The 16603-nt window shown below is 34.1% G+C and overlaps 1 protein-coding gene across 2 annotated transcripts in view; it reads left to right on the forward strand.

Annotated features, from left to right (window-relative positions):
• QS (quinolinate synthase) overlaps positions 1–16603 on the forward strand; it is a 49558-nt gene that overhangs the window by 26782 nt on the left and 6173 nt on the right. The gene's annotated exons all lie outside the window — the stretch shown is intronic.

Here is a 16603-nt window from a genome sequence, read left to right on the forward strand (position 1 = left end):
CATTGATTCACCCCCCTCCCCCCGCCCACTCTCGCCCTCCCTCTAAGTGTATCCTAATAGTAACACACCATGCAACAATCATAAGTAGGGGTTGGCGCCTATGTTGAATTATTATTTGTGTTGATTCCTTTGAAATGCAAGAAGATAACACTTAGTTAAAGTGAAGTCCTTGTTTCATGGTGTATACAACCTGTACTATCATTTTATTACAACGCCATATACAATTCTTAAAATTGACATGTCAAAGGCCTTGTTATGCTTTTAAAAAATTCAAAAAGAGTTTCTTTCAGATGCATATTTCTGCCATGTCTACCTATGAAACCTTTAATCTTTGACTTAGAAATTTTCATGACTGAGCCTATAAACTTGTAGTAGTAGGGTCAACCAACTTGTTAGTTTATTATTTTAATAGCATTATATCATGCTTACTATTGCCATGACCAAGCACCATAAAGTAGTTAGTTTAGATGGTGAATTCTTTCTCCTAGAATTGATTTATGAATACATCTCAAATAGGCCATTAATATTTAAGTTTGTTAGATTAAGGATTCAGTGAGATGAGTTTGAAAATCAGATACCTTTGCCCAATAAAATTTCTATTTTGAATTATTTGTTTTGAAGTTTAAATAAAATTTAATCTATATATATATATATATATAGATATTCTATGTTCAAAACTCAGCCAACATGATAATAACTTTGGTCTTTTATCAATATGTTAATTTTTTATGTCAAGATATTTTAAAATAAACTTAAGCTTATATTGCAATATCCCTATTATTTATATTATCGTACATTACTTTAAAAAAAATTAGATTTGTACGTATACACACACACACACACACACTTTGATAAGTGTATATATGTATATATATATATATACACTTGATAAGTAATCAATTGAAGCCTAGATTATTATTTATTTAATTATTTTTATTTGTGAAGATCAATTATTATTATGTGTTATGCTCGAGTAGACTTGAACCCAAGACCTCCTAGATGAGAGGCTCACAATTTGCTGTTGCGTTGTTGGCTCTTGCTTGTAAATATATATTATTTACATATACTTAAGTATCAAAATTAAGTCTATCTATTATTTATTAATTATTAAATTAATTCTATTATTTAGTATATCAATAGTATTTTATTGCTCATTTTAAATGTATAATTATATATATATGTTTATAAATGTGTATATGTAAATACGTGTATATATATACAAATATGTATATATACTAGATACATACAGACAAACACACACACATTAACGTATATATATATGTGTGTGTGTGTGTGTGTGTGTGTGTGTGTGTGTATACACGTATATGTATACATGCACGCACACACACACATGTACAAATGTAACCATACGCGCGCCCAAGATTTTTTTTGCCATACCCATGTACTCAAACCTGTATCCCATACACGCGCTTGTACAATTGGCAAATTGAGACTATAAATGAAAGATTTCCCCAATCAAGATTGCTGGGATGAATTATCAAAGTAATTGTTGGAATCTTCCTTTTCCAAAGCTTCAGCACATCATTAGTGATGTTTTCTTTCTTCTCATTGAAATTGTAGTGGTCAAAGTTTTTATGTTCCTTGGAAATAGAAACAAAGTTCAGATCTTTTGGCCAAACACATTCCTTTCCCTTTTAATGAAGATTGGTTAGAGTGATGTTAACTTGTCACCATAATGTGGTGAGATCAAGCCTCAATAGGAGTGTGGATGGAGAGAAAATCTAAAGGCATCAAATCCATGGCTTGTAGGTATCTTCTCTTATGCATTAGCTCTTTTTTTATTAGTAAATGTGAAGTTTTTACTCACACAGATGCTAGTGCACAATCAACTGCTGCATCTTCTTCAGAAATTTTAGGGTGTAGATTGGGTAGAGCTTATGAAGAAATGGGGGTGGGTTTGGCATCTTGATACAGTTACATTCACTCACAACTCAAAGTGACACCTTGACAAAAGATAGGGTTGAGCTTAGGTTCCTGCATTGCCACAAGTGGAGCCCCCTACCTCAAGGTATCTCAATGGTCATAGAAGGTGCCTCACACATGGGAATCGAGCATAGGTTTATGGCGTAAATCTCCTCATTCCTACTATTAGACCCAAGCTGTTGGGTAAATGCTAGGCTTAGGATCGGTTGGGTTGGAGCTCATAGACATATGAGTGGACTTGTTTCCTTAATATGGCTACAGTCGACCGCCCCTCAAGATGCTCACATGGTGAAACATTAGGGTGGGCTTTGGTCTATGCATTGCCATAAATGCAATCCCTGGTTTCTTCTCAGGTAGTGGGAGTCTTTTCTTTCATGCAATTGCTTGCTTTGCATGTAGTGGGATGTTAGGTTGTTCTTGAGCTCCTTTTAGATGTGGCAGGTTTTTGCCAGTTTAGGAAATTTTCTCAGTCCAGATTGCTCAACAGTTAATTGGGTTGGATTCTTGTCATCCTTTTTCTTTTTATTTCCTTACCGGCTGAGTTTTTGAATTTCAAATGTCTGAATAGTGTGTAACAATTATTTTTGTTGCACACCTTATTCAGGTGTGCCCTGACTAGGAAAAATTCATGGACGGGCTGTACCTCCTCGGCCCCCAATTTCTTAAATTACTAGATATGTTAGAGAAAAAAGCTTAGTGAAAGGTAAGAGAATTGCCTTTTCCCTTCCTTTAAAGGTTGAAGACATTGTGCTCTAACAGTTTGAGGAGCTGGTGCATTCCTTTAAGGCAAAGAATTCCATTGTGATTGATATTCCCATGTTGAACACTTTACCTCCTAAGTGGAGTTGACTCCTTCCTACCATATTTGCTTTCAAAATTTCACTGGTTGTGAATGTCAATTATGCCTGGATTACTAGAGGCCTATGGGCAAATCTTAATGCTTCAGAGACTTTGTCATGAAATCAAATACAGTACAGACAATATTGCATGTATCATAGTTCATCTGTGGGTTTGAATTCTCTCCAAGACTCAGTGCGAAAATCTCTTGAAAAGGACAGTAATTCCTTGAAAATTCAGGATGCCCGTGTGCAGGCTACTAGGAGTTAGGTTATCACTCATAAGTTTGGGGATTCTGCTTAAGGTTCTTAAATACGGTCTATTATCATAAACAAAAGCATTCAAAGATTGATAAATATTGCTATAACCATCAGAATCTAATTCAAATGATTGCACCCATACAGTATATTCAGATGACAAATATTCACTATATTTTCCTGCAGATAGCTAGCAGGACTTGCAAACACAGATATTTTTACAATTTGATTAGAGTTAACAAGCATAACGTAACTTATAAAAGTTAAATCACTTATGCACTAAAATGACCAGCACTAACAAGAATTCACGTTTCTTATCATTCCACAGCCATCAACCAGCACTAGATAACAAGAATATTCTCAAATTTTCAATATAGCTAGTAATGATGCAAAAAGTGTGCAGCAAGCAAAATATTTATTTCCATCGAACATGTATGCAAACTATTCGTTCAACAATTATGACATGAAATAACATCAAGACTCAGACTCAAGTTTCATTGTGTTGCGTAACCAGAGTCAAACTCAGTTTACGGACAAGAAAATTTGGAGTTCTTACTAAAAGAAATCTCTAGAACTACCAACTCTAAACTCTGCTACAGGCCTAGAAAGTTCCAAAATCTCCATCCTTGACAAACGCAAGTAGTTTGGTATATAATATGTGTTAATTTTAGGATCTCTGCAAATGTAATAACATTATTTTAATTCTATGTGTTTCAATTGCAGATTTCCAAGATATATAAATATATTTTCAAGAGGCATGTCTTGTGAAGAGACATGTCTCTATGGTTATATATATTAATTAATCATTAATTAAAACATATATATATATATATATATATATATATTAATTAATCATTAATTAAAACATATATATATATATATATATATATTAGAGTATGTATAATTAATGATTGCCAATAACCATAGAAGGATTAACTCTAGGATAGTTCAATCCGACAGAAGCTACAATTTAACACTCCCTCTTAGCTCAGGAGGATTGTTATAGAATACATTATCACGATAATCTTAGAATGTCATATTAAAGACCTCAGTATATATTTATCACACTAGATACATTATCCTTTGATAATATAAGTCTCAACAAGAAGTCTATATCATAGGTGTGATCTTTTTATAGTAGACATCGCTTCACGAAATGTGTCAGTACAAACATGCCAACAATATCTGATTCTAACAATGATATGTATATCAATTGTTTTCTACCATAGCTATGACTTAAATACAATCGAAGCTATCTCAACACTCCCTCTTTATTTGGGAAGATTGATATATAACATACTATGTTCTTGAGTATAAGGAGATATCATCTCACTATGATATCCCTAAAATGGCATATCAATATGAATTCATCAACACACATATGTAAATTAACATATGGAATTTACTTCAATACACTATGAGGCTAAAATCCTCAATACTCCCTCTTAAGCAAAGGGAAATTGAAATAAGTTTAACTTAGACAATAAGGTGTAATCATCATTATGTTTTAAACTAAGAGAGAGAAAGAAGAAAGAAAACATAATGGATTTTCATGGTGTCCGGCTATCGACCAAAAGACCCATGAAGGTTATCAATGTGTCCGGCAAAATCCGGCCCAAAGAACAAAGATAACCCAAACTTTCAAAAAAATGGGTTTTCATGGTGTCCGGCTATCGCCCAAAAGACCCATGAAGGTTATCAATGTGTTCGAAAAAATTCGGCCCAAAGAACAAAGATAACACCAAATTTAACCATTGTTTGAAGACAGATCAACTAAAATAAAGTCGTCACTTTATAATAGGATCAGAACACACGAAAGGTCGTCACCTTTCACAAGAAAAGTCGTCACTTTTCACAATACAAGTTTGCAAGCAAAAAGTAATTTTATATTCATGAATATATAGTTTAATAAATGCATTTACAACAAGGTCATATTAATTTTACCTCTGAAGTAACACAATTTCAACTTTGCAAGAGGCTTGGTAAAAATATCAACACTTTGCTCATCTGTACTAATATAACTCATCCTTGTGATAAATGCACTAGTATCACAAGGTCACATGACATTAAGTCATGGAGCATTTTCTACAAGAGTAGATTTATCACTGTAGCATATAATCACCAACCATATGATATTAGTCAATAAGTGCATAAGAAACAATAATCATTAATCATGTCAAGTTTACCTCTGAAGTGATATGATCTACTCCCTTTGAATAAAAATTTGACAGAATCATGTTCTTATTTGCTCCCTCTTAATCTGAAGCAATGTCAGATTTCCTCTTCATAATCTTAATCATAAAGATGTTCCCTTCCAGAGCCTGAACAATAATCCTGGTAGCAAACGTACCAACTTTCCTTTTCTGCAAGAACATCTGTAGATATAAAGCAAAAGATCAATGCAATTTAACTCTTATAGTACATATAAGTTTATAACCTAGAAAGAGAGAGACTGTAGTAAGTAGATAACTGCAATACTCAAGAGTACGAATCACTTATCTTTCTATGACAATCCATAATTGTCAAATCATTAAATCTTCTCTCTAAAGATGGTTTCAAGTGGGAATTTGAACATTGTTTATTAAATTTACCCCCCACAATGTGAAATTCCAACTTTTATATCATTGAACAATTTTACCTACTTGGTACCTAGTGTATGATCATGCAAGTTATTTAAGGATCTTTTCATTTTCTTGTGATGTTCACAAGGTGTGGCCCATTAAAATCATTTTGTTACTCATAAAACTTTTAAACTTCCTTTGAATATCTTAATCTTTTCAACCTTCAGGTGATAAGTCAATACTTCCTCATGATGTACATAGAAGTAGGCTCATCAAAATCATGAAGTCATACACATGTATTTCTAGACTCCCTCTGAGTATTGATCTTCTAAGCTCATGTGTTGCCTTCAAAGAAGTGTCATGCTCCCTCTTAATGTAGAAAGATAGTCATAATCTCAATCATCAAGGACATTTGCTTCAAGAGCCTCACTTTATCCAGCTTGATCACAACTTCTTTTGAGCTACTGTCATAAGCTGCCTAAAGTGTCATTCTTCTTTTCTTGCAAGATCAACTTTACACACAAAGGAAAAGATCAAGGCAATTAACTCTTATAGTATGTGTATAATTTCAAATAAGAGAGAGATTACAATAAGTGATTAAATTTAATACTCAAGGACAACAAATACTTATCTCGTTCTTGATACAAGTTGCTCTAATTTAAGGTCCATATACATTAAAAAAGAAAATGCCACCAATGAGGAATGAAACATTGGTTAAGGTAACCATTCACCAAAAAATGCCTTCAATGGAAATGAAACATTGGTTGAGGTAATCATTCACCCCCACAAAGTAAAATTCCCACTCTTATATATACTTCTGAATTTGACACACAATTTTAGCAACACCAAAGAGAGAGTTTACTCCTCAAAATTTATGTTGTCCACATGAGATTGCCCTAGCTTTCCATAGTAGTAGGGTCAATATGTGTCATTTTGATAGACAATTTTACATCTCTCTCCTCAAAACTTTGGAAAGGCACTAGAATCATTTCCATGTCAATACTTTTAAATACATTTGTTGTGACAAATCTGTACTAGTTAAAACTCCACATAAATGAAGCTCCTCAAAGTGCCTTGATTATCAATTTTATTAATTTGTGATGTCACCCATTGTCATGGATACTTCCGTTTTGACAATGTTTATAACAACATTTCAGTTAGTATTAATAACTCTTCCTTTCTTGATTTCCAATTTATTTCACATTATAACTGCTGTTAGTACCAACTTCCTAATATTTATGTCTTTCTCTATATTCATCAATCAAAATGATAGGTTTGAATTTTGACTCCCAATGTTACATAGAGCAGCGCCAAAAACTGATACATTCCTAGTCGCACAGCAATACCTATGCACCATACCGTGAATCTATTGTTCTTGTACTTCTGCATAAAAATAAGATTTGGGGATTCTCTTTTCATCTGATAAAAGAGTAGAGAGATTTTTTTATTTATTATTTTAATTTTTTTTAATCAAATGCAGGATTCTTCTTTAGATTGAATAATGTAATTATGTATTGCTTTGCCATCATTGCATGTAAAGTGTTTATTAGTGAGTAGGCTGAAGGAAATGCTGAAGTGAATGGGCTTGTTCAATTCACCATTGCTATTCTTATCAATATCTGATTATACAGAAATTGTCCAATTAGAAACACAGATGTTGAATTTGACAAATAACATCATTTCCGAGTAGGTACTGGTTAAATACACTGAATATGCTATGAATGTTATTGTATCACTTGTAGTGATAAGAAGATGTTGCTATATCTGATATAGTTGATAGGTTCGTTCAACTAATTATTTTGCTTTCACCAATTGGTTTGCAATATCTGATATGACAAGTTGATTTTGCAAATGTATGTATGTATATGGCTTGAAGCGATATGTTGATGCTTCAGATTATTACTGAAATGCTTGCAACTAATAATGCCAATGACACTTTCTCTTAATGAAGCAGATTCAATATTGATTAATGTATAAAAGAGAAATGGCCAATGGTGTCGGTTGAAGTGATATCAAATGCCTCGATATTTCTTGCCAAAAGAACGAGGAGTTGTGCTCCAAGAGTCATGTCTCATGTTTCTTCCTTTACTACTCAGTGTTTTGCAGATAACTGGTTGATCATAAGATTCATAACATTATATATTATCTGTCCCTCAAAACTCTGGTGTGTAGTGATTAATAGTGTGAATGACAAATCCTTGGGTTGGTCATTTCCTTCTTGAAACATCTTAGCATTACGCCCCTGTTGATATCATAGTTGCTACCATAATAGCAATACTCTTATAACCATCAATTTTGATAATAATATTGACATTTATTATGTCAAGACAAATTATCTTAAGGGTTGTCATTAATGCTTTTGTAATATGTATTTGATATTGATTACTATATAATCCCTGTCAATTTTTCTAGCATGATGATGCATGATACTCAGATTGTGTTATATGACCTTCATCCACAGGATTATAGTTTCTCAATGCTCGGTTTGAACAACATATTTAATCTTTCTGAAATATAAAGGTTCGTATATGAGAGATGTATTTCAATCTACAACTGTGGTATTGTGGATTGCATATCTAAGAACTATTGCACGTTTTTTTTTTAATCTTTACTGTTTCTAGGGAGACATTGTTAGTGCCTTAAGTTGATATTTGGTGTTCGTGCTAGTGATTACATTTAGCATCTGTGATAGTGGAGAGTGTTATTTCAATAATCCAATGCCAAAACTTCTGTTTCTGGGCATTAATATATACTGCTGCACATTTTGCTATTGAAAATTCCCAATGCCACAAATTGGTTTGATGTGGCTTTTCTGAGGTTAGTAGAACCTGCCATTACCTTGTAAGGAAACCATTAGCAATTAAAGAGGATGGTGTTTTGATTTGGTGGACTTGTGAATGTTTTGGAAGCCTGCATTCATCAATCATTACCTGCAATTCATCCCCGAGACCTGCGATCATTGTCTGGTGACCTGTGGACACAAATGTGAGGTTTACGTTTTCACTTTGGAGGCCTGCACATCATTTCTAGCAACCTGCGATCTCAAATATTATGATTCATATAAACCTGTGGCCTGTATTTCTGTTCTGTTGCCATTAGTAAGGGTAGGCTTCATGAATTTGGGGACTTGTAGTTACAATTAGGTGCCTGCAGACAATAACTGAAGACTTGCGAGTGGAATAGGAGCCCTGCAATTTCAATTCTGAAGGTTGTGATTAAGTTTGGAACCCCTGCGTCAAGAGCAGCACAATAAACAGGTTCTTTGCATTCAATTTGATTTGAATTATTTTCCCTTCGTTGACTCAGATGTTGACTGAGATTCCTTTTCATGTCTGCCCTGCTTATCATTTTCTCTTTTCCTAGTCTCATATCATTTCATACAGTTACAGTATGGCTCTGATAACATGTTAATTTTAGGATCTCTGCAAATGTAATAACATTATTTGTGTTTCAATTGCAGATTTCCAAGATATATAAATATATCTTCAAGAGGCATGTCTTGTGAAGAGACATGTCTCTATGGTTATATATATTAATTAATCATTAATTAAAACATTATTAATTATATATATATATATATATATATATATATATATATATATATATATATATATATTAGAGTATGTATAATTAATGATTGCCAATAACCATAGAAGGATTAACTCTAGGATAGTTCAATCCGACAGAAGCTACAATTTAACAATATGTAGATCCCTTCATGCTTAAGAACTAAGAAAATTTCCCATCCAATCTACATATCTGATTGGTGAACACAATTAATACCCAGGGGCTTCTTGCATGGCAATAAAGGTGAAGGCAAATCAAAATTTTCAGATTAAGATATCTATTTTTCCCTTCAAATTTTTCACAATAAGCTCATAGTGAAAACTTTTAATTCTTAGCTCTTGCAAGTCATTTCTCTTGAATTGTGTCACTTTTCAAACGGGGAAGATTGCATGCAATTATCCAATCATAGTCTCTGCTACTGCAAGTTCTAATTGGTGCAATTTTCGGTGCAAATAGGGAACCCCTACTCCAAGTAGACATCATTGCCTTCAGATCCTCAATTAAGAAAGATTTTACTCGATCTTTATTTATTTCTCCAGATTATGGAACCAACTCTGGCGTTCTCGAAAGGTACCTGCATAATTCCTTTACCAACATAACATAAATGCTCGATTTGATATAAGGTGAATTTTTTTGGTTAAAGTCCTACTAGTACACACCAATAAATCATTAGAACCAGTTAATTACCGCAAATACCAGATTAATGTTCTTCATGTCATTAGAAAATGTTCAGTAACACACAATCAGGCAAAAGGGAAAAATGTAATTTACTTTAAACAAGAGAAAATTAAAATTTATTTTTAATTTGGTCAAAAAAAGCAGATTCCCTTTTCAAATCAGTTTCCCTATATTTTGGGTTCCAGCTTGAACTTTCAACATTTGGGTTCTCTTTTGCAATATCATGGTCATATAAACCTAGGTTAGTGCTTTAATGCTTTAAGATTTATGGCTGTTATTCACTATGTTCTTATTGCAAGGCAACTAGGCTTTGATATAGAAAAACAAAGCGGTTTGGAGCTTTAGGGACGAACTGTAAAGTTTGCTCAGGCCCCTAGCATATGTGCTATCATTGGGGCATGACAAGATAGTGTATGATAGGCAAACTGATGGGCTTGGTCCTATGCTTTTTCCATTGAGTTTGCATGAGTTGGATGCATGTGAGGTGGCACACAAAAAGGCGCTTGTTTGATAAATGATGTTAGGGATTAACAAAAAATAAAAGATAGGCTCTAGATCAACAGTCGGGCTAAAATGGGCTCAGCGTAAATGTGCGGGGCTGTTTAGCCCTTGTGGAGTAATTAGTTTCATTCCATGATACCTCTTGAAAATTGTAATAAGTGCTTGAGAAATGTGCCTGTAGGGAAGCTGGTCGGTTTTAGTAGTTGTTGCACTGTTTTATTGTACACAAAGGAGAACATGGCACATATCACTCTTAAAACATATATGCCATTGCATGAAAGTGGCAAAAGCTAATTTGTCATGGCATGGTCTTTAGCTGTAGTTGAAAAGAAATGATACATGCTGTCCTCAAACAGTTCCCAACAGTCCCTCAAAACCTTAATAATATTTTCCAAAGCAAATAAAAAGGACAGGACCTACCAACATGATGTGACATTGAACACATGATTGCATTTGATTTGTTCCCTAATAGTGTAGGTCCACATAGGTGTTCAGGATTATTGTTCTACCAAAAAATGTTGGCATATTAACGCAAATAAATTAAATGATCCTGATTAGGCCATACCAATGACGTGGCAACGGATATGTGGCTGTATATGTTCTTTTCTCTAGTCATGCAGGTCCAAATACGTGTATAGGGATTAAGTTCAACCAATAAAAATGTGCAACTAGCTCAAATAAGTGAATTGAGCTTGGTATAGGTTCTATAGTTGGGATGCCACACAATTGCTTTGGATTCATTCTCTAATAGTGTATTCCATTTAGTTGTTGAGGGATCAATGTTCAACAAATGAAAAGTTGACACACGAGCCCTAATAAATTAAATGAGCTTGGTAGATATAGTAGAGACAACCTAGGATGGTTGAGATTGTGCCATGTGATGAATAGAGTTTTGAATTCGTGTTACTAGGTTGTGTTGAGGAAGTGAATGTTGGCATAGTAGGTAGGCAAAGGGCACAATACTCATTGCCAATTATAATGGAAACTATGGGCTACAACCAAAGTTGTGTACTATGGATAATAGCCAATGAAACACCCATTTATAATGTAATGTTTAGCATTAGTTACTAAGCTAAAGTCTTATGAATCAAACTAAAAGGGCCAAGGTTAGGCTACGGCCATATTCATGGAACAAAGTTTTGAAGCTCTCTGTGTAGGTTTGATTGGACTTTTAAGTGCCATGCATGTTTTGCAGGTCACTTCTAGATCTATTTAAGCACAAATATACTAAACGGAGGGAAATCATCGAGGTCATGACGTGGAGCCATGCAATTGTAGATTGGTTATTAATAGGCTTATGCAATAGTCATGGGGCAGTAGGGGCAGCTTGCAAGACCATGAGGGGAAACTAATGAGAAGAAAAACTATTGAATTGATTGCCAAATCATGTTAACACCATCAAATAGATACAAGATAAGTTTAGGTTTCCAAGTTCATTGGTCTCGTGTTCTAAATAGGCATGCGCGTGTGGGGATATGAAGGGTTAAAATCAAGGTTCCATGGCGTTTCGAGGATAGGTACGGGGGGATGATTGGGGACGTGTTTTCAAGAAATTTTTTGGATGGCCAAAAATAGGGGATGATAATATAATATATATTATTTATATATATGAAATTTCAAAGTATATTAAGATATTATAGATAGAGGGAAAGAGATGTCAATATTTGATAATAACCAAACAATATGTAAATAAATCACGAGTAGTAGTATAACAACACAATGATAATTGTAGAAGTTTAAATCATGAGAGCACTAGTATAATAAAATGATAATAATAGTCTCAAACTGAGAGACTGATTCGTGCCTCCTGTGAGCAGAGGCAGAGGCGGATATGAAAGGAGGAAGATTCTCGAGTAGACGCCTCTGAATGCTGCCTGGATGCGTCTGCTGTCTTGACCGCTGTAGGTGTATAATATTTAAGGGATAAGGATTATTTTACTGAAAATTTTGATCCTCCTGTCTTTTGGGGAATATGCCTCATCTTTTGGGCAACACACAATCAACATAATTTAAGGGATATATTTCAAGTGCTGAAAGATAAGCACGGGTGTTGACCACCGAAGGTGTATAATTGAAGGGATGAAATATACCGCTGCCGTAGGTGGATTCCAACCGGATGTCGCCGCAGGCTCTATCTTTTGGACTATATATATATATATATATATATATATATATATATATATATATATATATATATATATATATATATATATATATATCCAAACGCATCCGCATACCCCCTCAAGAAAAATATCGCATCCCACATCAGCTTCTAGATCTGCATTCAAGATTTGCATTTGATTCAGTAACTAAGGTCTTAAACATCAAAACCATGGTCTACTAAATATGCGAATGTCTAAAATGTATCCAAAATTTGCAAACATCAAAATATAATAGACTACAATCTATGAAACTTAGTGTCGTTCAAGTATCAATATTTAAAGGCTCAAAACCATTCGAGTTACTATCTCCCTCAGGCAAAAGTGGATCATCCAATGATTATTTGACCAATCCTGGTTACGCCCTTGTTAATTTTCTTGACAACTTCTGGATCAACATCCTATCTCGCTATTGTAGTTTGTCAACACAGTTTCTATTGGTCATGAAGTCTCAAGGTGCTATATTCAAGGGAGAATATGATACTTAGTATTTTGTTCTGCATGTTGGAGTGGTCACAAAACACACATCGAGATGACCATTTTCTCTTTGCAACAGAGGGACTAGCAATCTATGAAAGCAATTGCATGCCAAGTTGGTGTGTCCCTCCCATGAATTTTCCACCATCCAATTGATTTTTTGGGTGCAAGGGCGACTCTATCCACTCTAGCCATTCATTTGCTGAGTGAAGGATCTTAAAGATCAATAAGTTGAAGCCATTTCTCTTGAAGAATTGATTTTTCCTTGGTATACATTTTGAAATGTATATCGGCATCATAAGTTTATAAATGTTTACAAATTATATATAATGATGTGTCTAAATGTTAAAGAACTAATAAAACTCAATTTTTGAAGCCTTGAAGTAGTAGGTGTTGAGGTATTTAAATGAGGAGTTAGTTCCTCTTCAACATCAAAGTCCTTGTCTTTGTCACCGGAATCATCTAATGCTACGGCTTCTGCTTCTTCTACTGCTCTTCTCTCTAATTCTATAAGATCTACTTTAGTAAGGACATCATCACCATCATCTTGTCCATTGATGGTCCAAGTCATTAGACTCATGTGAACCACCCTCAACATTTCTAGTGCAAAGGCAACGATTGTACTAGATGAAGACAAGATCATTCTCTTCTAGGTCAACCTATTTCTCTTCTTTCAAATGAATGTTCTCAAATAAATTCCATTCCCATTCACACCCATAAGCACTTCATGACTTGTACTTTTGAAGAGTAGGCATGCCAACACCATAATTCTCCCACCATAAATCTATAATTTTTTTGAGAAATATTAGAAATTTAGAATTAATTAAAAAATAAGTTTGTAACAATCAAAAAATAAGTTTGTAACAACCATTATCAAGTTTCTAATTTTTTTTTCTAGTTTTGATCAAAATGTTTTACTTGTTTTTTTCCTCTCCTGTCAATTGCTTCTTGTGAAGAGAGGAGTCCCCCCACTATGCCCTTATAGATCTTGAACATTGAACATTTCCAAATTTATAAATAAGAATTGTCAAACTCAACAGTGAACATTTCCAAATTCATAAATAAAATTATGGAAAATATCAAACCTTTCCTCCAACTCATCAAGAACCTTGTCTCTCAAGTGATAGCGAGGATCCAACTTACCAATGCATGTAATAACACCTGCTACGACCTCCGCCTCATCACTAAATGAATTAGAGAAGTAAAGTCTTGGGTTCACGTACGCCAAGGCATGTATTAGTTGGTGGAGTTGGTTTGTTCAGCTATGATCAAGGATGTACCAAAGAAATTCGTATTTTTTGAATTTTCGCCATGGTAATTGAAATGGCCTTGTTGGCCCTATCTGTGGCTTATAAGTGAAACCCATTGGCATGCCCTCTCCATCCATCGTTCAAAGAACCCTTACCAAAGGCTCTGTTACCTAAATAAATGAAAATAAATTTTACATTATTACAATATTAACCCCTTAAAAAAATAGAAAGGGGATTATCTTGTATATAGTCTATATTTGTGTTTGTTACTGACCTTGATCAACTTGTCACCACTTTTGCTAAATCCATCATTAATCGCAACACTTAGCATCTTCTCCACCTTTGGTTTTTTAGAGTATGCAAGTTCCAACCAAGCATTAGACACAAACATTTGCTTAAGATAAGGAATGACACCAAGAATGTTTTGCAGTGTGAGAAAATGTCTAGTAAATAATGTCACTCTGGGTTGCATGAGCTCGTTGTCATTTGTGTTTTTTCATCAAACGAAGGACCCATATATGGTTGTAGATGAATATGGTGACACTTTTAGTATCTTGAACCACCCTTTTCAACCACCCAGTCTTCCCAGTGTCCTCCAACAAGAAGTCCAAGCAATGTGTAGCAGAAGGATTCCGTGTAATTCTGGGATGCTCTCATAAGCACTCTACTTGTAGCTACATATGCAAGTAGGAAATGACCAACTTTCCTTAAGCCATTATATGATGAGGTGGTTGTCTGAAGGCAAGAGTTCTGCTGGTAATGTTGTTGTCACACAGATCTTGAAGGGACTTGAACATGATTTTGGCAAGATATGATTGGCACAAGATGATCCTATATAAAGTCTATCAAAAACTCCCTAGCCTTAATGTCATTCTTCTTCCATTAAATTTTCTGAGCCTCATCAGGTGGTTTGGCATCTCATTTTCCACATATTCTAGAAGATCATTTTCTTCCAATTTAATAAGAACTCTGAATTTCCAAGATATAAAGTCTGATGTGCTATCAAGCCTATCTTCAACCTTGACACCATTCATCATCTTGGACGCTTAGAAAGAATAGTTCAGATCAGAAGAAATTAAGAAAGTTTTTCTAAAATGAATGAATCTGATCTTGGCTTTTCTTAAACCTGTTCTGATACCACCCAAAATTAATAGCAGAAATAGCATAATATATAACTCAAAACACAAGACACTATAGTTACCCAGAGAAAACCCTCCACCTTCAGGGGAAAAACCCAGCCACACCAAAAGTATTACTTAAATGAATAATAATTGGAGTCTGAATCTTACAATACTCACTAACTGAATCAATAATAATTTCTCCTCTGAATCCGCATACACTTAACAATGAGCACAAAGAAACTACTCTTGTCAAGAATATTGAACCACCAAGGAAGAATGCTATAGATAATCACTACTGCAAATAACATCAGAGATGATAACCTTGAGAGTCGCAGGATACGCTAAATTTCATCTATAAGTTCGAATTTAAGCGAATTTTTACCCTTTCCTAACTTCATCCAAATTTTATGATATTTAATATACTATTGTTATTTATGATAATATTATTTTATTTTAAAATAATATTGAGTTATTTAGGTTAATTATTTAGCAATGTCGAATTATTTTGACAATTTTGTGGATATATTACTTATATTTGAAAATAAGTAAATTTATATAGGTTAAATTTAATGTCGATTTTTTTCCAAAGTTTTACCCTTGCCGAATTTTATGATCAACGAACTTGAATTCGAATTCAAACCTTGTAACTTATATAACCTCCACACTGTAACATGACACAATCTGCAAATGCTTTGCAAGAATGAACTCCAGCCAACACACCAAAAGACTGATGCCACAAATTTACACAAGATAGTGTATCTTCACTATCTTGAACCGACTGAACATTCAACTCCTCCATTGTCCAGAATTATGTAAAGACTTATCCATTCGATGGCTTAAATTGACAAAACATAATAAGGAAAATTGCTGACAATAGAAGCAAGACAACCAGCTGAGTAGAACAACCATCTCCAAAGCAACCTGCAGGTATCAATATCTATCTCACAGAGAGATGACTATTGAAGAAAAGATATCTCCTGAAGCTACATAATGTCAACATAAAACACTCATCAAGTAAATTAAAATTGAATTTCAACTGTTGCCTGCTCAAGAATTAAATAGAGCGAGGGATCCATACCGGGCCTCACTAGAACCTGTAAAATTGGTTTTCTTGATCTCAATGCCTACAGATGTACACATGGAATATTTTTCAATAATGCCATGTCTGCACCTCTATAGCCATCCAGTTAATACTCGCCTAAACAAAATGAAGGAAATCGTCATTTTATATTTGAGAACTTTAGATCAATA

The sequence above is a fragment of the Cupressus sempervirens genome, chromosome 5 (assembly GCF_028749045.1).
Source record: "Cupressus sempervirens isolate cs-2001-9-10 chromosome 5, ASM2874904v1, whole genome shotgun sequence".
Taxonomy (NCBI): Eukaryota; Viridiplantae; Streptophyta; class Pinopsida; order Cupressales; family Cupressaceae; genus Cupressus; species Cupressus sempervirens.